At 45.7% G+C, this 22,235-nt stretch overlaps 1 protein-coding gene across 3 annotated transcripts in view; it reads left to right on the top strand.

Annotated features, from left to right (window-relative positions):
• Positions 1–10,518: 10,518 nt before the first annotated feature.
• Positions 10,519–22,235, top strand: part of LOC135385769 (DC-STAMP domain-containing protein 2-like) — a 115,917-nt gene continuing 104,200 nt past the window's right edge. For all 3 annotated transcript variants that reach the window (XM_064615278.1, XM_064615281.1, XM_064615279.1), the window contains exon 1: positions 10,519–10,592. The gene's annotated coding sequence lies outside the window, so the exon portion shown is untranslated. The remainder of the gene's footprint in view (positions 10,593–22,235) is intronic.

The raw sequence follows: 22,235 nt of genomic DNA on the forward strand, positions 1-22,235 counted from the left end.
CGCATTGTTACTCTGCTTCCTGTGTGATTTGTTACGTATAATATGCGTGCTACTTGATTGCAGTGTATAGCGTTGATTCGCAGGTTGTTCTCGGATGTTGGTAAGTGTGTATTTCTCGCTTCGTTCACTTTCAATCATCTCTTTATTTGTCGTTTAAGTGCTCTGGCTGGCTGGTAATATTTCATCCGTATTGTTACTGTGTTTCGTGAGTACCTTGTTTCGTTGTCATGTGTGCTACCCAAAGTTCTGTAGCGTCAATTCGAACGTTGTTCTCGGACGTTGGTAAGTGTGTTTTAGTTGCTCATTCACTTTCAATTATGCGTTCATTTATCTGTGGCTGGCTGGCATTTTTTCTTGTGTATTTGTAAGTGTGCTAATTGTGTGTTTTGTTCCGTTATCATGATTAGTAATCGAGGTTCTGTAGCGTTAATTCGCAGGTTGTTCTCTGATGTTGGTAAATGTGCATTACTTGCTTCGTTCTCTTTCAATTATCTCTTTATATATAGTTAAAGTGCTCTAGCTGGCAGGTAATTTTTCAGCCGTTTTGTTACTGTGCTTGCTGTGTGCTTTTATTTTGTTGTTATGTGTGCCAACCGAGCGTTCTGTAGCGTTAATTCGCAGGTTGGTCTCGGACGTCGGTAAGTACTCTGACTGGATGGCAATTTTTCATTCGCATTGATTATTGTGCTAATGTGTGCTTTAGTCCGTTACCATATATAGTACTCGATAGTTCTGTAGCGTTTATTCGCAGGTTGTTCTCGATGGAGGTAAGTGTGTATTACTTGCTTCATTCGCTTTCATTTATCTCTTGATTATAGTTAAAACGTCTCGCTGGCTGGGAATTTTCCATGCGTTTTGTTACTGCGCTTGCTTTGTGTTTTGTTGCGTTAACTTAATATGTGTAGTAGTCGAGAGTTCTGTATCGTTAATTCGCAGGTTGTTCTCGGATGTTTGTAAGTGTGTATTACTTGCTTTATACGCTTCCAATTATCTTTTTATATATCGTTAAAGTGCTCTGGCAGATTGGTCATTTTCGTCCGTTTTGTTACCGTGCTTGTTGTGCGCTTTGTTTCGTTGTCATGTGTGCTAACCTAACGTTCTGCAGCGTAAATTCCTTGGTTCTTCGCTGATGCTGGTAGGTTCGTATTGCTTGCTTCGTTCGCTTTCACTTATCTCTTTACTTATCGTTAAAGGGCTCTCCTTGCTAGCAAGTCTTAATGTGTATTTGTTACTAGGCTAATTGCGTGCTTTGTTGCGTTAACATCTGCAGTAATCGAGAGTACTGTAGCGTTAATTCGCAACTTGTTCTCGGATGTTGATAAGTGTATTACTTGCTTCATACGCTTCCAATTATCTCTTTATATAGCGTTAAAGTGCTCCGGCTCGCTGGTAATTTTTATCTGTTTTGTTACTGAATTTCATGTCTGCTTGATTTCGTTATCACGTGGACTAACCGAGCGTTCGGTAGCGTTAATTTGCAGGTTGTTCTCGGATGTTGGTGAGTGCGCACTACCTGCTCCATTCGCTTTCAATTATCTATTTATGTATCATTAAAGTGCTCTGTCTTTCCATTTTTATCCGTTTAGTTACTGTGCTTGCAGTGTGTTTTGTTTCGTTGTCATGTGTGCTACTCGAGCGTTCTGTAGCGTTAATTTGTGGGTTGTGCTCAGATGTTGGTAAGTGTGTATTTCTTTCTTCATTCGCTTTCAATTATGTCTTTATGTATTGTTAAAGTGCTCTGGCTGACTGGCCATTTCTCATCCATTTTGTTACTGTGCTTGTTGTTTGTTTTGTTTCGTTGTCATGTGTGCTACCCAGCGTTCTGTAGCGTCAATTCGTACGTTATTTTCAGACGTTGGTAACTGTGCTGTGTTGCTTACTTGCTTCATTCGCATTCAATTAATTCTTTATTTGTTGTTAAAGAGCTCTGTTTCGCAGGCAGTTTTTTATGTGTATTTGTTACTTGTTTCATTCACTTTCAATTTACTCTTAATTTGTTAGTATGAACGAAACGATATTGAATTAACGATAAATCGTTAGTGCTCTGGCTGGCTGGCAATTACACATCCGCATTGTTACCCTGCTTCCTGCGTGATTTGTTCCGTACAATATGCGTGCTACTTGAGTATATACTGTAGCGTTGATTCGCAGGTTGTTCTCGGATGTTGGTAAGTGTGTACTACTCGCTTCATTCACTTTTAATTATCTCTTTATTTATCTTTTCAAGTGCTCTGGCAGGCTGGAAATTTTCCATTCGTATTCTGTTTGCTGTGTGCTTTGTTTCGTTGTCTTGTGTGTTACCTAGCGTTCTGTAGCGTCAATTCGAACGTTGTTCTCGGGCGTTGGTAAGTGTGTTTTAGTTGCTCATTCACTTCCAATGATATGTTCATTTATTTGAAAGAGCTCTGGCTGGCTGGCAAATTTTCATGTGTATTTGTAAGTGTGCTAATTACGTGCTTTGTTTTGAGTGCTTTGTTGCGTCAACATATGTATAGTAATCGAGGGTTCTGCACGTTAATTCGCAGGTTGTTCTCTGACGTTGCTAAGTGTGCATTACTTGCTTAGTTCGCTCTCAATTATCTCTTTATTTATCGTTAACGTGCTTTGGCTGATTGACCATTTTACATCATTTTGTAAATTGACTTTCTGTGTGATTTATTTGGTTGTCACGTGTGCTAACCGAGCGTTCTGTAGCGTTAATTCGCATGTTCTTTTCTGATGTTGATAAGTGCGTATTACTTGTTTCATTCACTTTCAGTTGTCTCCTAGTTTATCTTTAAAATACTCTGACTGGCTGTCAATTTTGCATTCATTCTTGTTACTGTGCTTCATGTGTGTCTGGTTTCGTTATCATGTATGCTAATCGAGCGTTCTGTAGCGTTAATTAGCAGATTGTTCTCTGAGGTTGGTAAGCTTGTATGAAGTGCCCCGTTAACTTCCAGTTATCTGTTCATTTGTCCTTAGCCGGCGTTCACACGGGGCAACTTTTCCCAGCAACTCGAAGCAACTCAAACCAACGTCTTTTGAGCAATTTCGAGCCCGCGTTCACACGCAGCAACTCGGTAGCTCCACCAACAAGCAACCTTATGGCGACCGGACAATGCGGGTTCGAATCGAACTGGTGCAATCTTTTCTTTAGCTGCTGTTTATCAGATTTCAGTCAGTTTTATTGCCCCAATAGATCATTATTGCCTTCCAGAAGTAGCAACTGATATGTTTCCGTGAAGTTCGTAAAAAAAGAAAAAGTTATTTTTCAGCTGCACCTGCAGGATTTGAACCCATGAACCCACGAACGAAATCCACAACGCCATCGGGAGTCACGTGGCAATGCTTCCCTCTCTGATTGGCCGATGCACGAGCAACTTCTCAAGTTTTCGGTCGGGGGGCGATTCGCAGCAACTCTGAGCAACTCGAGTTGCTGGAGGTTGCCGGCTGACAGCAACTCCAAAGTTGCTCATAGTTGCTGCAAGAAGTTGCCCCGTGTGAACGCCCCTGTCACACGGGCATCTCGAAGGCCTTTGGGGCTGTTATCAATTGACTCAGCTGCCAATTGTGCGCTGCCACACGGCGTTTCGGGATGGCCTTCGGCCGGACTGTCAAGTGGGTCAAGGGAGAGCCACAGAACTCCCTCGAAGTCTCGAAGGCCGTCGGGACGAGGATCCCTACACTCTCGGGTACATTGTCTTCGCCTTAAATGCGCTGTAAACGAGATTTCTTTGCATCAGACGACACTTCCTGACGCGGTTTCTGCTTTTGTATTTATTGGAAGCTTCATATTCTTTTTTTTTTCAAGGTACGTTTGTATTTAGTCTGCATATTATGCATTTCCCTGCTTTTTTCACCTGCGCCTGCGAGAGGATACGCGGAGTCAAACCACAGCACAAAGATATAACAATAACAAAACAATACAATAACAATAAACAACAAACAATGTGGCCAGACGAAAAGAAGCTGAAGGAGCTACATCGCGATTGGCGCGCTGCAGCATTTTGAAGGCCAAATGCGGAAGCTTTCAACGGCCATCAAAAACTTCCCGTGTGGCACCGAGACAATCCATTTGAGTTCAAAGGCGATATAAAATCTCGAAGGCCTTCTAGTCGATTGTCATTTTCCGTTGACCGTGTGACAGGGGTTGCTCTGGCTGACTGGCAAGTTTTCATGTGTATTTGCTACTATGCTTCCGGTGTGCTTTATTTCGCCATCATGGTATGTGATCGAGTGTTATATAGCCTGGATTCGCAGGTTGCGCTCAGACGTTGGTAAGTATCTATAACTTGCTTGATTAGCTTTCAGTTATCTCTTTATACGCCGGAAAAGTGCTCTGGCTGGGTGGCAATATTTTGATGTGTATTTGTTACAGTGCTTTCTGTGAGCTTTGCTTTGCTATCCTGTGTGCTGATCGAACGTTCTGTAACGCTGATTCGCAGGTCGTTCGCGGATGTTTTTAGAGTGCATTACCTGCTTCATTCGTTTTCAATTATCTCTATTTATCGTTAAAGCGCTCTCGCCGGCTTGGAATTTTCATCCGTGTTGTCACTGTGCTTCTAGTGTGCCTTGTTCCGTTACCATGTGTGCCCGTTTAGTGTTTTGTAGCATTCATTCGTAGGTTGTTCTCGGATGTTGGTAAGTGTGTATTACTTGCTTCATTCGCTTTGAATTATATTATCTCCCTATTTATTGTAAAAGTGCCCTGGCTAGCTAGCAGTTTTACAGCGGCAGCAGTAAACGGGAAGGTTCCGCGAGATTGCCGTGCCCGTGTGCCAAAATCGTCCTGGGCTCTCCGCTCCAGAGAGGACGCAAACAGCGTGACAGGTGTGGAAAGGGCAAGCGGCGCTTCAGAGCGGTATCTGCTTGCGGGGCAGGGGAATCAAAAGGAAGCACACATTAGGTAGTTTTAACATACCAGAAGCGTTCCACGGAAACAAAACAACAAACAAAAAGCTTTCAAACCCGAGACCAGCAACGTGATGTCAGCCACTGCAAAGAAATCGGGTGCGGGGCGTACCCTGTTTACGGAACTGTTATCGTAAAGACGTTCCTATCTGCCAACTCTCTTGTAATCCTTCTAAACCTCCCTACTGAACCGGCGCCGCGATAATTAAACAAATGAGAGTGTGTATAGTGTGATGCCACGTCAAGTGCGGATTGGGCGCCTAGATTATGCCCTCGTGCATGGTGGAGGCCAATACGGCGTTAAAGGTACTGTAAAGCAGCACCGATCAAATGTCATTTAGTGTGGCTATTCGATAGTCCAAGCCACCAGGACGAAAACTGTGCAAGTTTCATTCCAATCGACGGTGCAGTTAATTAGAAAATTACAATTAAAGATTACGGGCAACACTGTACTTGGTATTCGAAATGAATCCGTACTTCTGACACATACGGCGGCAACCACATTGCATGCGTATAACACTGGGCCCGACATAACAATCCCCCATAAAATCCGCCCCTGCAATCCACACAACGATCCACATCTGAGGATAAACGGATAAGCGAACTGAAATGAAATGCTGAGCCGTTGAAAAAAATGTGTCAGACGTTCAAGAAGCCAGACAGCGTCGGGACTTGTTTGTTCACAGAGGTTCACAGAGAGAGTTTGTTCGTTCGAAAGAGGCCGCGAACAAAAGGAGCGCGCAGGCGCAGCAGAGAAGTAGGGAGAGCCCCATCGAACAGCGGCCAGCACTGGGTTACTTCGCAAAAACAGGGGGTTAACAGGTTAAACTGTTAACAGGGGTTTCAGAATGCATAGGTAAACAGGAAAACTAATAATATGGTTACTAAAATAAAGAAGTTCCGATGTCATAGTGTGTAATACCAATTTTCAGTGTTGCCTGCTGTACAGGGGGTTGTTTGACACCAGGCGTCGCACCGCTCCACTACGCCGCATCTTTCATGGCAAATTAAAAATATTTATAGCGCGTTGTCGGTCGTATTGTTCCGCATATGGTATTTAGAAGCAACAAAGTCTCTAGTCACATCACCGGCATATCATGCTTGTCTACTGCTTTACAGTACCTTTAAGGGATAGGGGAGATGATGTGCAGGCTAGCGGGTTGTATATGATGAAAGGGAACCCAAGGGCAAGGAAAAGACCTACGAAGAGACGTTGTTGTGCTAGCTATGTATGTCTCTTACTTGCTTCGGAGTTCCCTGCAGTAATTATTAACATATAGTCACTGCACTGTTTGGAACACTTCAAAATGCGTACGAAACGCGATAGCATTGCAGCAGACTGAGGGCAGTCCTTGCGCTGTGACCGTACATGATTTGCGTGCGGCGCAAGCGCAAACCAGACCATAGGTCGGCATGGGCCTCGTCCAGACGACGTGGGCGACATCATGTGAGATGTGCTGTGCAGCCACACTGAGCGATCAGTGGCCTGGCCGAATGGGTAAAAGCGTCCTCTCGTTGGTGGTAGCCAAGGTCGCGCGGAACATTTGGTTTGACTCTGCCGGCTGTACTGCCTAAGGTTTTCTCTGGGTTTTGTGGCAGACTTCCCAGACGAATGACGGTACAGTTCCCCCTGAAGTCAGCCCAGGACGCACACCAAACCCCCTGTGTCCCCCACTCCTTCCTGCTGTGCTCTCTCTATCTGTCTACATCTGTACGGTTGGTTCGAGGCGGTAACACGGAATTAAAAGAAATCACGCATTCGGGACTTTTAGCACATCGAATGCGTTCCACAGAAACAAAATAAATAGTACCGTAATGAAGAAAGTAGTTTGAAACATGTCGAACACTATGTCCAGTGTTAATCACCCTTCTACAAACATATCACAAACATTGTATACAAAGAAATTTGCAGACCGTCATGGCAAGTGTTGCGACATTCATCGGCAATGTCAAAATTTTCGTAAGCGTCAGCAAAAACAGCAGCCGCTGGAAATCGCAACACCTTCCCTGGTCGTCTGTAATTGTTTCATCATTATTGTTACTCTGTTTTATGTGTGCTTTGTTTCGTTATCATGTATGCTAGTCGAACGTTCCGTAGGGTTACCTCAAAGGTTTTCTCGGATGATTTTTAGGTGTGTATTACTTGGTTTATTCGCTTCAATTACATCTGTAAGGAAATGAGCAGGAACCAAGCTTTAAGGTAACGTTTAATGGCGGATGACTAGAGCAACTCTGAGGATGACTGAAAAACTGTCGATTGATGAAGTGCGCTTGTTACGAGCGAATCGTCGTCTTCTTCCTCCCTTTTCTTACAATCTCTTTGTTTAGTGCTCTGGCTGGCTGGCAGTTTTCGATGTGTATTTTCCGTTATCATGCGTGGTAGTCGACTGTTCTCCAGCGTTAATTCGCAGCTTATTCTCGGATGTCGGGAAGTGTGTATTACTTGCTTCTTTCGCTTTCAATTATTTCTTTATTTATCGTTGAATTGCTCAGACTGGCTCGCATTTTCATCCGTATTGTTACTGTGCTTCCTGTCGCCTTTGTTTTGTTACATGTGCGGTATTAGAGAGTATTGTAGCTTCGATTCGCATGTTAATCTCGGACGTTGGTATGTTTCCTTCACTTTCACTTTCATGTTTATTTATCATTAGCGTGCTGTGGCTGAATGACAATTTTTCATGTGTATTTGTTACTGTGCTTCCTGTGTGATTTGTTTCGCTATCATGTGTGCCGATCGAGCGTTCTGTAGCTTTACCTCAAAGGTTTTCTGGGATGTTTGTAGGTGTGTATTAATTGCTACATTCCTACCTACGTTTCCTACTACATTCCTACCTACGGCCAACTGATGCCGCCTGCATCAGTTGGCCGAATGCAATAACGGTTACCGCCTGCATCAGTCGGCCGAATGCAATCACAGTCTAACCGTAACATATTTCTACCACCTGGTTCACTCGACCGCATGCAATAAGGATCTAACCATGACCTATTCCTACCGCATTCCTACCCATGACCTATTCCTATGGTAGGACCGTAGCGGCTGACCATGCCTATGCCTATGCACATAGGCATGGTTGGCCACGCAAAATGGTGGCCAACACCTATAAACGCTTCAATTATCTCTATTTATCGTGAAAGTGCTCTGGCTGGAAGTTTTTCACGTGTATTTGTTACCGTACTTACTGTGTGCTTTGTTTCGTTGTCATGTGTGCTTACCGAGCGTTCTGTAGCGTTAATTAATAGGTTTCTCTCGGACATTGGTAAGTGTGTATTACTTGCTTCCTTTACTTCCAATCTATTATTTATCGTTAAAGAGCTCTTGCTGGCTTGCAATTTTCATACGTATTTGTTACTGTGCTTCTGTGTGCCTTGTTTTGTTATATGTGTTCTACTCGAGTGTTCTGTAGTGGGGACTCGCAGGTTCTTCTCGGATGTTGGTATGTGTATGGTACTTGTTTCCTTCAATTTCAATTTCATGTTTATTTATCGATACGGTGCTCTGGCTGAATGACAGTTTTTCATGTTTTCATTCTGCAGCATTGATTCATATGTTGTCCTCGGATGTTGGTAAGCCTGTATTACTTGCTTCATTCACTTTCAAATTTGTGTTGATTCGTCGTTTGAGTGATCTGGCTCACTGGCAATATTTCACGTGCATTTTTATTGAACCTGTTCGGTGTTTGTTTCATTATGATGTGTTCCAGTCGAGCTTTTCTGTGGCGTTTATTCCCAGGTTGTTCTCGGTTGTTTGTACGTGTGTATTTTCACACACTTTCTTTTGTGTACTAAGTACAGAACTGGTTGTGTGCATTAGTTGTTCATCATGTGTGTGAACCGGGCATTCAGGAGTGGGAATTCGAAGGTTTCTCAAGGATATTCTCAAGTAAGCGGTACTTGCTTTATAGACTTAGAGCTAATCGTTATATTGCTGACTGGCTGGAATGTATGTGTGAATACAAGGGGTTGCCGTCGGTAGTTCCCCCAACGCCGAAATAATATAATAAGAAGCTACCCGCCAATGATCTTAGACGACGTGACTTTTAGTTATGTTTGACCTAAGAACGGCATATCGTGTGCTGAAGCAGAACTTTATAATATACAGTATACTTATTGTATTTAACTATGAAAACAACTTTGTCATACGTGAGTATGATTGAATAAATTATACCTAAAACGTTTCAAACACAATGTTGTCTTCTTGTGGTTAAATACAGGGAGGAACGGAGGCACCAGAAATGCCCTTCTTAGGGTGCATTTATGCTGCAGCATCGCTGCTGGCACATGGCACATCGCTGTTTGGCGATGACGAAACAAACACATGTATCTCTGTGGGCGCGTTCATGCTGCAGCATCGCTGCTTGCCAAAGACGCACGCCATGATCATCGCCACAACAATGCTGCCAAACATGTTTGAACATGCCCGGGGACTACCTGACTTCTGGCGATGACAGGTCAAACACAGAGCTTTCTGTTGGTGCATTTACCCTGCAGCCTGGCTGCTCGCTTATCCTCGCCGCTGCTTGCCGCTCTGCTCGCTGCACCTAGGAATGTAAACATGTTTGTCTTCCTGGTATCATTGATGACTGGCGTCTTGAAATCCGACCTGCGATTGGTTGTGATGAAGTCGGTTTCCTCCTTCCCACTTTTCCTCGTTTCCATCCTTCCACAGTGAACGCTGCTAGGCGACTGATATAGCGAAAGCGAGCAGCATCTTGAGCAATCTGCAGGGTAAACGCACCCTAGCGGTTATGCGAGCAGCGATGTGCTTGAAGCTGCAGCGAGCAGCGAGCAGCGATGCTGCAGCATAAATGTACCCTTAGGTTGAACATGACAAGATTTCGGCTGAACGAACTTTGATACTGAACTCGCTCTGGTGCCCTTCCGCGCCAATGCAGTGAACCGTCCGATGTACCGTAGCCGAAAATGTTCCAAGATATCTCACGTGTTAGCGATGAACCAGCTCCCGTGGTATAGTGGTTACGATGATCGCTTTCCACGCCGAGACTGGGAGGTGACATGGCTTCGAATCCTGGCACCGGCTGTGCTGTCTGAGGTTTTCCCTGGGGTTTCCGAAGACTTTCCAGACGAAAGTAGGCCCAGAACGCATACTAACCCCCCTGTCCCGCACTCCTTCATGCTGTCCACTCCTCATCTGTGCACATTTGTATGCCGCTCATAACCACAGTTGCTTCGCGGCGCTGACACAAAATTAAAAAAAAAAATGTTAGCGATGTCTGAGCTTTAGCTACTATGTAGTACCATCGCGAGGCTATCACGGTTAGACTAATGCGTGTATTCAACTCAACTAAAAAGGCATAGCAATACTGAAAAACACTATGGTGGTGATGGTGATGGTGAAAGGGCTCGCCGTTGTCGGCCTCACATATGTGGGCAACGTCACGACTGACGCCCTGAGGAATGTGCGTCCTGGGCCGACTTCTAAACACTATCGATAGTCCACTATCTAAACACTATCTAAAAACACTATCGATAGTCCATCAACAAGACTGCCCAATGCGGATCTAGCTTGCACAGACACGCAAGACACGTGAATGGAAGCGCGCGTACACTTGCTGAAACGTGTACATAGTGTGGATGTGGTGCCGCGTGCCAGTATCAGACAGACATTTCTGGAGCACGGTAGTAATTCAGCTGCTGTGGTCTTGTGGGTGCTAAATGACGCTATCGGGGCGAAGCTGAAGGTACGTCAAGGCAACACCTGTTCTACAATTTTGTCGTTAACAAATAATTCGTTGCATGAAAGTGAGTAACCGAGTGAGTGGATTCGCGAACATTCTTCGTAAACATTCCCTTCCTGATACAGCACAACTATATTACAGTTACTGCAAGATTCATAATCTGGCATTTACATCTCATGAACTGATGAGGCGCATACAATTCCCTGCTGTGCTTTACATGTGCGATTTACTAGTTTCGCCTGATAATGCTCATGTAACACTATCCACCGCCCGAACCCCAATTCGGATACTTCGCAGGTCAAACGCCGGCGCCTTCATTTTGCAACTACCGGATAGAGGTGGTAAAGTCGCACAGTGACAGGGCCGGGTCAGTAACGACCGGCGGCAGACGGCATTTTGGAGGATGGGTGTACATTATAGCTATAGCGTCGATACGATGTTGCCATTGTTGCCAGAAGATACCACTATATAGGGTGGTCAATCCCGGACCACTTTGTGTTGTCCTTTCTTCTGTGTTCCACCCTCGGAACATCAATTTCCATCACTTTTACTGTGCCGGGATTTCAGGATTTTCCCGACTAATCCCGGGACTCCGGGATTGATGATTGATGAACTCTATAGATTTCTATGTGCGTCTGTGGGTCTCCAGGGCGTTCTGTCACTGCGTATTAATCCAAACATTCGTTTTTAATATGCGACACTTTTTAAAACTGATAAGGCCTGTTTTATGTTCGCCTCAAACGAAAAGCTCGTTTTTTTTCCCGCAGTTGTCACGCATAATGCCCACCGATTTATTTCATGCTGTCACCGAGTACGAAACGAAGATTCGACTTCCAAAACTGAATTATTGAAGTATGTATTAAAAAGCAACAGTAAGTGAATACCCAAGGCTGCTTAATGTTAGGAAAAGGCTGATTTCCGAAAACACGTGTAATAATTAGTATTATTATCGTTTTTTCTTCCTTCTTTGTGTTGTTGTTCACGTGCCCGCCCCTATCATGACGTTTTGACGCCGCCGATACTACCACACGGATACCTCTGAAAGGAAGAAAGCAACGCACGAAGCTCCGGCGCGTGTGTCACAGGTGTCAACAATGAAAGCCTGCCTACCGGCAACCCGCAAAAAATGAAATCAGATGCGTACGCTCTTAGGCAAAACTTGAGAGGCAAGTAAGGACAAAGAATTATCATTCAGAACGCGCGCTAGAAATTAAATAACTAGAAATTGTTAGTTTGTTCAGCGTCGCGACTGCGCCAACCATAGGTTTTCAGTATTCACCGCAAATCCCGAAATCCCGGGACCTTTTCGAAAAAATCTCCAGATTTTGGGGCGTGAAAAGCAGCCGGTATCCCGGGATTCGGGATATCCCGGACCACCACTACTATCGGCCTGTGGCCGACTGATGCATGCGGAAAGAAGCCGTACGTATAGGTTGTGGTCAGATCGTTATTGCATGCGGCCAACTGATGCAGGGGGTAGGAATAGGTTATGGTTAGATCGTTATGGCATATGGCCAACTGATGCAGGCGGTAGGAATAGGGCATGGTTAGACCGTTGTTGCATGCGGAAGAAAGTATCCTGTTGCAGGAATAGGTTATGGTTAACATGATAGAAAGTAATTGTTCTGAGGCTGGAACATACAAGGGACAAACACAGCACAAGTCCCAAGTTGCCTGGGTTCTGGTAATAGAGAGATGCGTGGTTCAAATCCCGCCGCTGTCTGGCTTTTTCGACGGCATTTCGTCATTTTCAACTTATACGAACTTATACCAACTAGCCCACCGTCAAGCTTTTTCAACTGTTAGGTAATGGTTAGATCAGCGGCCGACTGATGCAGGCTGGAAAAGAAGCCTGTCGTAGGAATAGGTTATGTCATCGGCGGAGAGTTTTCAATCTGCCGGAGGGGGCCGGGGCACACCGGCCCTCTCTTTTTTTTCATACACAGAGGTCGGACAGGGTGTCGGGAATTCAGTGTTGTGACGTTGTGAGGCAAATATGTTTATACGGTTTTCATGAGCACTCGCATGAAACACGCGATTCTTAGGATATCCCTCGAAACGTAATTCTTGAGTGTCAGCTGGGTAGACTTCCCGAAGGGGGCATGCCCCCCCCCCTGGGAAAGTTGCGGGGGGGGGGGGGCTCAGGCCCCCAAGCTCGCCCGTAGTCGGCGCCTATATGGGTTATGTTTAAATCGTTATTGCATTCGGCCGACCGATGCAGGCGGTAGGAATGGGTTATGGTTAGATCGTTATTGTGTGCGGCCAACTGGTGCAGGCTGTGGGGATAAGTTGTGGTTAGATCAGTGGTTCTCAACTTATGTTATTCGAGGTAACCCGTGATCGTGCCAGCACGGCCTCAATGAACCTACTACACTGGGGCAACTGTGTAGAAGTGGGTGAAGCGAACTAGATGTCGTACAAGTAGCAAATTTTTGTGCCGTATAACCGATTATTTATTTTTTTAATTATGACTTATTTGTTTATTGTTTCGTCGCAAGGTGTCGCTTGAGGTTTTCCGGATTCATGCAGCTGTTTCACAATACTTCCCCACAGAGTACATATTGCGGGTAGCCACTGATGCTTGTAAATCCCAAGTGCATTACAGGAGAGTGGCTCCTGTGTTTCTCCGAAGTAGCTCAGACTTTCCAAGTGTTGGTAATGCTTTCGAAATACAAGAGAAAATCAAAAGCGTGGTGCGGGGAAATTGTATTGTTGAGTTGCGGGTTGTGCCAACAGGTGAAGACGACAGCGGATGGCTCTACTCTTTGCATGATCGTCAGCCGCGACAACGCGGCCCTGCGATCTCGATGTCAGTCCCAATGCCAAAGATCAAATGTCGAGCACGGTTCGATAACAAAGCTGTTCGAGAGGGAGCCTTAGTAGGCGGTCAAGCTACACTTGCTTATGCTGAACAGTGTCCTGTTCGCGGAACCCCGGTTCAGAAACACTGGGTTAGATCGTAATTGCATGCGGCCAACTGATGCAGGCGGTAGGAATAGCTTGTGGTTAGACCGTTATTGCATGCGGCCGACTGATGCAGGGAGTAGGGATAGGTTATGGTCAAATCGTTATTGCATGCAGCCGACTGATGCATGGGGTAGGGATAGGTCATGGTTAGATCCTTACTGCATGCGGTCGAGTGATCCAGGTGGTAGGAATATGTTACGGTTAGACCGTTATTGCATTCGGCCAACTGATGCAGGCGGTAGGAATAGGTCATGGTTAGATCCTTATTGCATGCGGTCGAGTGAACCAGGTGGTAGAAATATGTTACGGTTAGACTGTGATTGCATTCGGCAGACTGATGCAGGCGGTAGGAATAGGTTATGGTTAGATCTTTATTGCCTGCGGCTAACTGATGCAGTGGGTAGGGATAGGTTATGGTCAGATCGTTATTACATGCAACCGACTGATTGCTGCTGAAGAAAGTGCCCTATGGTAGGACTAGGTTATTGTTAGATTGTTATTGCATGCGGCCAACTGATGCAGGCGGTAGGAATAGATTATGGCTAGATCTTTATTGCCTGCGGCTAACTGATGCAGGGAGTAGGGATAGGTTATGGTCAAATCGTTATTGCATGCGGCCGACTGATGCATGGGGTAGGGATAGGTCATGGTTAGATCCTTACTGCATGCGGTCGAGTGATCCAGGTGGTAGGAATATGTTACGGTTAGACCGTTATTGCATTCGGCCAACTGATGCAGGCGATAGGAATAGGTTATGGTTAGATCGTTATTGCATGTGACCAACAGATGCAGGCGGTAGGGATAGGTTATGGCTAGATCGTTATTACATGCAGCCGACTTATTGCTGCTGAAGAAAGTACCCTATGGTAGGACTAGGTTATGGTTAGATTGTTATTGCATGCGGCCAGCTGATGCAGGCGGTAGGAATAGGTTATGGTTAGGTCGTTATTGCATGCGGCTAACTGATGCAGGCGGAGGAATAGGTTATGGTTAGATCGTTATTGGATGTGGCCGACTGATACGTACAGGCGGTATGATTAGGTTATTACTGATGCAGGTGGTTGGAATATGTTATGGTTAGATTGGTATTACATGCGGCCGACTGACGCAGGCACAAGAAAGTAGCCTGTAGTAGGAATAGGTTGTAGATTGTTTTTGCATGCGGCCGACAGATGCGGGCGGTTGGAATAGGTTATTGTTAGATCGTAATTGCATTCGGCTGACTGATGCAAAAGGAAGGAATATGTTATGTTTAGATCGTTATTGCGTTTGGCCGACAGATTGCTGTGGAAGAAAGTAGCCTGTGGTGGGAATAGATTATGGTTAGACCGCTATTGCATTCGGCCGACTGACGTAGGCGGTAGGAATAGGTTATGGTTAGATCGGTATCACATGCGGCCGACTGACGCAGGCGGAAGAAAGTAGCCTGTAGTAGGAATAGGTTGTTGTTTGATCGTTGGTGCATGCGGCCGGCTGATGCAGGCGGTAGGAATAGGTTATGGTTAGATCCGAATTATATGCTGCCGACTGATGCATGCGGAAGAAAGTAGCCTGTGGTAGGAATGGGTTATGGTTAGATCCTTATTGTGTGCGGCCAACTGGTGCAGGCTGTGAGGATAAATTGTGGTTAGATCCGTGGTTCTCAACTTGTGTTATTCGAGGTAACCCGTGATCGTGCCAGCACGGCCTCAATGAACCTACTACACTGGGGCAACTGTATAGAAGTGGGTGAAGCGAACTAGATGTCGTACAAGTAGCAAATTTTTGTTCCGTATAACCGATTACTTAATTTTTTTAATTATGGCTTATTTGTTTATTGTTTCGTCGCAAGGTGTCGCTTGAGGTTTTCCGGATTCATTCAGCTGTTTCACAATACTTCCCCACAGAGTACATATTGCGGGTAGCCACTGATGCGTGTAAATCCCAAGTGCATTACAGGAGAGTGGCTCCTGTGTTTCTCCGAAGTAGCTCTGACTTTCCAAGTGTTGGTAATGCTTTCGAAATACAAGAGAAAATCAAAAGCGTGGTGCGAGGAAATTATATTGTTGAGTTGCTGGTTGTGCCAACAGGTGAAGACGACAGCGGATGGCTCTACTCTTTGCATGATCGTCAGCCGCGACAACGCGGCCCTGCGATCTCGATGTTAGTCCCAATGCCAAAGATCAAATGTCGAGCACGGTTCGATAACAAAGCTGTTCGAGAGGGAGCCTTAGTAGGCGGTCAAGCTACACTTGCTTATGCTGAACAGTGTCCTGTTCGCGGAACCCCGGTTGAGAAACACTGGGTTAGATCGTAATTGCATGCGGCCAACTGATGCAGGCGGTAGGAATAGGTTATGGTTAGATCTTTATTGCCTGCGGCTAACTGATGCAGGGAGTAGGGATAGGTTATGGTCAAATCGTTATTGCATGCGGCCGACTGATGCATGGGGTAGGGATAGGTCATGGTTAGATCCTTACTGCATGCGGTCGAGTGATCCAGGGGGTAGGAATATGTTACGGTTAGACCGTTATTGCATTCGGCCAACTGATGCAGGCGATAGGAATAGATTATGGTTAGATCGTTATTCCATGTGACCAACAGATGCAGGCGGTAGGGATAGGTTATGGCTAGATCGTTATTACATGCAGCCGACTGATTGCTGCTGAAGAAAGTACCCTATGGTAGGACTAGGTTATGGTTAGATTGTTATTACATGCGGCCAACTGATGCAGGCGGTAGGAATAGGTTATGGTTAGGTCGTTATTGCATGCGGCTAACTGATGCAGGCGGAGGAATAGGTTATGGTTAGATCGTTATTGGATGTGGCCGACTGATACGTACAGGCGGTATGATTAGGTTATTACTGATGCAGGTGGTTGGAATATGTTATGGTTAGATTGGTATTACATGTGGCCGACTGACGCAGGCACAAGAAAGTAGCCTGTAGTAGGAATAGGTTGTAGATTGTTTTTGCATGCGGCCGACAGATGCGGGCGGTTGGAATAGGTTATTGTTAGATCGTAATTGCATTCGGCTGACTGATGCAAAAGGAAGGAATATGTTATGTTTAGATCGTTATTGCGTTTGGCCGACTGATTGCTGTGGAAGAAAGTAGCCTGTGGTGGGAATAGATTATGGTTAGACCGCTATTGCATTCGGCCGACTGACGTAGGCGGTAGGAATAGCTGATATGGTTAGATCGGTATCACATGTGGCCGACTGATGCAGGCGGAAGAAAGTAGCCTGTAGTAGGAATAGGTTGTTGTTTGATCGTTGGTGCATGCGGCCGACTGATTCAGGCGCGAGAAAGGAGCCACTAGTAAGGAATCGGTTGTGGTTAGTTCGTTATTACATGTGGCCGAATGATGCAGGCGAAAGGAAGTAGCCTGTGACAGGAATAAGTTATGGTTAGATTGTTATTGCATGCGACCGACTGATGCAGGCGGTAAGAATATGTTATGGTTAGATTGTTATCACATGCGGCTGACTGGTGCAGACGAAAAAAAGTAGCCTCTGGGAAGACTAGGTTAGAGTTAGACCGTTATTGCATATGGCCGACTGATGCAGGCGGTAGGAATAGGTCATGGTTAGGTCGTTAGTACATGCGGCCGACTGATGCTGGCGGAAGAAAGTAGCCCGTGGTCAGAATAGGTTATGGTTACATTGTTATTAGATGCGGCCGACTGATGCAGGCGCGATCGGAATAGATTAGGTTAGATCGTTATTACATGCGGCCGACTGATGCAGGCGGTAGGAATAGGTTATGGTTAGATCGTTATTACATGCCGTCACGTGATGCTGGCAGAAGAACGTAGCCTGTGGTAGGAATAGGTCATGGTTAGATCATTATTACATGCGGTATACTGATGCAGGCGGAAGAAAGTAGCTTGTGGAAAGAATAGGTTGCAGTTAGATGGTTATTGCATGCGCTCGACCGATGCAGGCGGTAGGAGTAGGTTATGGTTAGATCGTTATTGCATACGGCCGACTGATGCAGGCGGAAGAAAGTAGCTTGTGGAAAGAATAGGTTGCAGTTAGATGGTTATTGCATGCGCTCGACCGATGCAGGCGGTAGGAGTAGGTTATGGTTAGATCGTTATTGCATACGGCCGACTGATGCAGGCGGAAGAAAGTACCCCGTGGTAGGAATAGATTAGAGTTAGACCGTTATTGCACGCGGTAGGAATAGGTTATTGTTACATCGTTATTACATGTGGCCGACTGGTGCTGGCGGAAGGAATGTGTTATGGTTAGACCATTAATACATGCGTGCGACTGATGAAGGCAATAAGAATAGTTGATGTTAATCGTTATTACATGTGACTGACTGATGCAGGCGGAAGGAATATGTTATGGTTAGACCGTTATTACATGCGTGCGACTGATGCAGGCGGAAGAAAGTAGCCTGTGGAAGGAATAGGTTACTGTTAGATCGTTATTGCATGCGGCCGACTGGTGCAGGCGGAAAAAAGTAGCCTCTGGTAGTAGTAGGTTAGAATTAGACCGTTATTGCATATGGCCGACTGATGCAGGCGGTAGGAATAGGTCATGGTTAGATCGTTAGTACACGCGGCCGACTGATGCTGGCGGAAGAAAGTAGCCCGTGGTCAGAATAGGTTATGGTTACATTGTTATTAGATGCGGCCGACTGATGCAGGCGCGATCGGAATAGGTTATGGTTAGATCGTTACTACATGTGGTCGACTGATGCAGGCTGTCGGAATAGGTTATGGTTAGATCATTATTACATAGGGCCGACTAATACAGGCGAAAATAACTAGCCTGTGGTAGGAATAGGTTATGGTTAGATCGTTATTACATGCGGCATACTGATGCAGGCTGAAGAAAGTAGCTCGTGGGAAGAATAGGTTACGGTTAGATGGTTATTGCATGCGTCCGACTGATGCAGAAGGTAAGAATAGGTTATTGTTAGATCGTTATTACATGCGGCCGGCTGACGCAGGCCGAAGGAATATGCTATGGCTAGATCGTTATTACACGCGGCCGAGTGATGCAGACGAAAGATCGTAGGCTGTGGTAGGAATAGGTAAGTGTTAGACCGTTATTGCATGCGGCCGACTGATGCAGGCGGAAGAAGGTACCCCGTGGTAGGAATAGATTAGAGTTAGACCGTTATTGTATGCGGCCGACTGATGCACGTGGTATGAATAGGTTATTGTTACATCGTTATTACATGCGGCCGACTGGTGCTGGCGGAAGGTATATGTTATGGTTAGATCGTTATTACATGCGTGCGACTGATGCAGGCAGTAGGAATGGTAGATGCTAATCTTCATTACATGCGGCCGACGGATGCAGGCGGAAGAAAGTAGACTGTGTTTGGAATAGGTTATGGTTAGACCGTTATTGACTGCGGCTGAGTGATGCAGGCGGTAGGAATAGTTGATGTTCATCGTTATTACATGCGGCTGAGTGATGCAGGCGGAAGGAATATGTTATGGTTAGATCGTTATTACATGCGGTCGACTGATGCAGACGGAAGAAAGTAGACTGTGGTTAGAATAGATTAGAGTTAGACCGTTATTGTATGTGGCAGACTGATGCAGGCGGTAGGAATAGGTTATGGTTAGATCGTTATTACATGCCGTCAAGTGATGCTGGCAGAAGAACGTAGCCTGTGGTAGGAGTAGGTCATGGTTAGATCATTATTACATGCGGCCGACAGATACAGGCGAAAGTAACTAGCCTGTGGTAGGAATAGGTTATGGTTAGATCGTTATTACACGCGGCATACTGATGCAGGCGGAAGAAAGTAGCTTGTGGAAAGAATAGGTTGCAGTTAGATGGTTGTTGCATGCGCTCGACCGATGCAGGCGGTAGGAGTAGGTTATGGTTAGATCGTTATTGCATACGGCCGACTGATGCAGGCGGAAGAAAGTACCCCGTGGTAGGAATAGATTAGAGTTAGACCGTTATTGCACGCGGTAGGAATAGGTTATTGTTACATCGTTATTACATGTGGCCGACTGGTGCTGGCGGAAGGAATGTGTTATGGTTAGACCATTAATACATGCGTGCGACTGATGAAGGCAATAAGAATAGTTGATGTTAATCGTTATTACATGTGACTGACTGATGCAGGCGGAAGGAATATGTTATGGTTAGACCGTTATTACATGCGTGCGACTGATGCAGGCGGAAGAAAGTAGCCTGTGGAAGGAATAGGTTACTGTTAGATCGTTATTGCATGCGGCCGACTGGTGCAGGCGGAAAAAAGTAGCCTCTGGTAGGAGTAGGTTAGAGTTAGACCGTTATTGCATATGGCCGACTGATGCAGGCGGTAGGAATAGGTCATGGTTAGATCGTTAGTACACGCGGCCGACTGATGCTGGCGGAAGAAAGTAGCCCGTGGTCAGAATAGGTTATGGTTACATTGTTATTAGATGCGGCCGACTGATGCAGGCGCGATCGGAATAGGTTATGGTTAGATCGTTATTACATGCGGTCGACTGATTCAGGCTGTCGGAATAGGTTATGGTTAGATCATTATTACATAGGGCCGACTAATACAGGCGAAAATAACTAGCCTGTGGTAGGAATAGGTTATGGTTAGATCGTTATTACATGCGGCATACTGATGCAGGCTGAAGAAAGTAGCTCGTGGGAAGAATAGGTTACGGTTAGATGGTTATTGCATGCGTCCGACTGATGCAGAAGGTAAGAATAGGTTATTGTTAGATCGTTATTACATGCGGCTGACTGATGCAGACGAAAGAACGTAGGCTGTGGTAGTACTAGGTTATGGTAGATTGTTATTGCATGCGGCTAACTGATGCAGGCGGTAGGAATAGGTTATGGTTAGATCGTTATTGGATGTGGCCGACTGATACGTACAGGCGGTATGAATAGGTTATTACTGATGCAGGTGGTTGGAATATGTTATGGTTAGATTGGTATTACATGCGGCCGACTGACGCAGGCACAATAAAGTAGCCTGTAGTAGGAATAGGTTGTGGTTAGATTGTTTTTGCATGCAGCCGACTGATGCGGGCGGTTGGAATAGGTTATTGTTAGATCGTAATTGCATTCGACTGACTGATGCAAATGGAAGGAATATGTTATGTTTAGATCGTTATTGCGTTTGGCCGACTGATTGCTGTGGAAGAAAGTAGCCTGTGGTGGGAATAGATTATGGTTAGACCGCTATTGCATTCGGCCGACTGACGTAGGCGGTAGGAATAGGTTATGGTTAGATCGGTATCACATGCGGCCGACTGACGCAGGCGGAAGAAAGTAGCCTGTAGTAGGAATAGGTTGTTGTTTGATCGTTGGTGCATGCTGCCGGCTGATGCAGGCGGTAGGAATAGGTTATGGTTAGATCATAATTGCATTCGGCTGACTGATGCAAGCAAAAGGAATATGTTATGCTTAGATCGTTATTACATGTGGCAAACTGATGCAGGCGAAAGAAAGTAGCCTGTGGCAGGAATAAGTTATGGTTAGATTGTTATTGCATGCGACCGACTGATGCAGGCGGTAGGAATATGTTATGGTAAGATTGTTATCACATGCGGCCGACTGGTGCAGACGAAAAAAAGTAGCCTCTGGGAGGACTAGGTTAGAGTTAGACCGTTATTGCATATGGCCGACTGATGCAGGCGGTAGGAATAGGTCATGGTTAGGTCGTTAGTACATGTGGCCGACTGATACTGGCGGAAGAAAGTAGCACGTGGTCAGAATAGGTTATGGTTCGGTTGCTATTAGATGCGGCCGACTGATGCAGGCGCGGTCGGCATAGGTTATGGTTAGATCGTAATTGCATTCGGCGGACTGATGCAGGCGGAAGGAATATGTTGTGCTTAGATCGTTATTTCATGCGGCCGACTAATGCAGGCGCGAGAAAGTAGCCTGTAGTAGGAATAGGTTATGGTTAGTTCGTTAGTGCGTGCAGCCGACTGATGCAGGCGAAAGAAAGTAGCCTGTGGTAGGGATATGTTATGGTTAGATTGTTATTGCATGCGGCCGAGTGGTGCAGGCGGAAAAAAGTACCCCGTGGTAGGAACAGATTAGAGTTAGACCGTTATTGCATATGGCCGACTGATGCAAGCGGTAGGAATAGGTCATGGTTAGATCGTTAGTACATGCGGCCGACTGATGCTGGAGGAAGAAAGTAGCCCGTGGTCAGAATAGGTTATGGTTAGATCGTTATTACATACGGTCGACTGATGCAGGCCGGTCGGAATAGGTTATGGTTAGATCATTATTACATGCGGCCGACTGATGCAGGCGAAAATAACTAGCCTGTGGTAGGAATAGGTTATGGTTAGATCGTTATTACATGCGGCATACCGATGCAGGCTGAAGAAAGTAGCTCGTGGGAAGAATAGGTTACGGTTAGATTGTTATGCATGCACCCGACTGATGCAGACGGTAAGAATAGATTATTGTTAGATCGTTATTACATGCGGCCGACTGACGCAGGCGGAAGGAATATGCTATGGCTAGATCGTTGTTACACGCGGCCGATTGATGCAGACGAAAGAACATAGGCTGTGGTAGGAATAGGTTAGGGTTAGACCGTTATTGCATGCGGCCGACTGATGCAGGCGGAAGTAGGTACCCCGTGGTAGGAATAGATTAGAGTGAGACCGTTAGTGCATGCGGCCGACTGATGCACGTGGTAGGAATAGGTTATTGTTACATCGTTCTTACATGCGGCCGACTGGTGCTGGCGGA

Source organism: Ornithodoros turicata, chromosome 2, assembly GCF_037126465.1.
Source record: "Ornithodoros turicata isolate Travis chromosome 2, ASM3712646v1, whole genome shotgun sequence".
In the NCBI taxonomy this organism is placed as follows: domain Eukaryota; kingdom Metazoa; phylum Arthropoda; class Arachnida; order Ixodida; family Argasidae; genus Ornithodoros; species Ornithodoros turicata.